The 1,562-nt window shown below is 49.1% G+C and overlaps 1 non-coding gene across 1 annotated transcript; it reads right to left on the bottom strand.

Moving 5' to 3' along the window:
* Positions 1-579: 579 nt before the first annotated feature.
* LOC120653139 lies at positions 580-688 on the bottom strand. Its single transcript, XR_005666820.1, has one exon. It is a non-coding gene; the product is annotated as a small nucleolar RNA R71 (small nucleolar RNA).
* Between the last annotated feature and the right edge of the window lie 874 nt (positions 689-1,562).

Here is a 1,562-nt window from a genome sequence, read left to right as displayed (position 1 = left end):
AGTCTTTACTCTTTCAGGCTAATGTCACTTTATGTTTTCTTTTATTTTTTTTATTTGAAAGAAGACAGGGGTAGTGTATGACCAGTTTCTCACTACCGGAAAACTACATAGACAATCCAGAGAGGCTCGTGAGAAGGGCACAACCTCGCGTCATTCCTCCTCTCGCTATCCTCCTGGCACAAGATCCCATTTCGGAAGCACCACTCATTCTTGAGGCTATGGCTGAAAAGAGTCTCCGCGAGTTCTCCGTCCCCTCCACCGACAATGTGGCCACTGCCCCCAACATCAATGTCGGGGACGTGAACTTCGAGCTCAAATCAAGCCTCATCAACATGGTGGAGGCTATCCCATTCTGTGGCAAGCCGAACGAGGATGCAAATGCACATTTGCAGAACTTTCTGGAGCTCTGCGACACCGTTGTCATACGGGGTGTCGCCACCGACGTCGTCAAGCTTCATCTGTTTCCCTTTTCCCTCCTGGGGAAGGTGAAACAGTGGTTTTATAAAGAAAAGGACATCAACACCTGTGCCAAATGCTCCAAGGCATTCCTCGCAAAATTCTTCCCGCTGAGCAAAACAAATGCCCTGCGCGGGAAAATTTCAAGTTTCCAGCAGACGGGGATGGAATCCATCCCAGAAGCCTGGGAGAGGCTGCAGGAATACATCCTGGCCTATCCTCATCATGGCATGGACGAGTGGCTCGTCCTGCAAAGCTTCTACAACGGGCTCACAATGACATCTCGAGCCAATATTGATGCCACTGCTGGAGGAGCCTGCCTCGACCTGACCATAGCCAAATCCAAAGCATTGGTCGAGAAGATGGTCTCCAGTCAGGGGTGGAGCGATGAACGACTTCAACCCCGCACCAAAGGCACGCATACCGTCAAGGAGACGGATATGATCATTGCCAAACTAGACCTCCTGCTGAAGCATCTCGGCAAAAGGGCCGAATTCAAGAGGCATAGAGATAACTATGCTCGTGCCATGGAATCACACTTCACGTGTGAAGTCTGTGGTAATGATGGACACTTGGGGAACGACTGCCCCAAAACTCGTGAACACTGCGCCTACCTCAACAACAACAACAACAACGGGTATAGTCCACAACAAGGAGGCCAGGGGTGGAACCAGCCACGTCCACCTTTTCAGGGAGGTAATAACTACAATCCTTCTTATAATTCGAATTTCAATGCAAACCAACCTCCCTTGAGAGAACTTGTTCTTGGCCAAGTTAAAATCAACGAAAATATAAACAAAAAGCTCTTGGCCAATGACAAATCCCTAGAAAGTTTAAATGTCAAGCTTGAAGCTTTGTCTTCAACTCTTAAAAACCAGTTAAGTTTCAACAAAATGATCGAAACCCAGCTTGCACAAATTGCTGCTTCGTTACCACCTGTTGAGAGCGGGAAGATCCCGGGGCAACTCGAGTCTCCCGTTGAAAATGTCAGCATGGTGTCTACCGGACGGGGTAACTCATCCCGGAGGCCACCACGCAATAACCATGCAGGTAGGTACTATTCCCCAAGGAACGACGTTTGGGATGGCATGGTGGCAGCGGTGCAA

The sequence above is a fragment of the Panicum virgatum genome, chromosome 9K (assembly GCF_016808335.1).
Source record: "Panicum virgatum strain AP13 chromosome 9K, P.virgatum_v5, whole genome shotgun sequence".
NCBI classification, from domain to species: Eukaryota; Viridiplantae; Streptophyta; class Magnoliopsida; order Poales; family Poaceae; genus Panicum; species Panicum virgatum.
The sequence above is the reverse complement of the archived record's forward strand: the minus strand, read 5'-3'. Positions and strand labels throughout refer to the sequence as shown.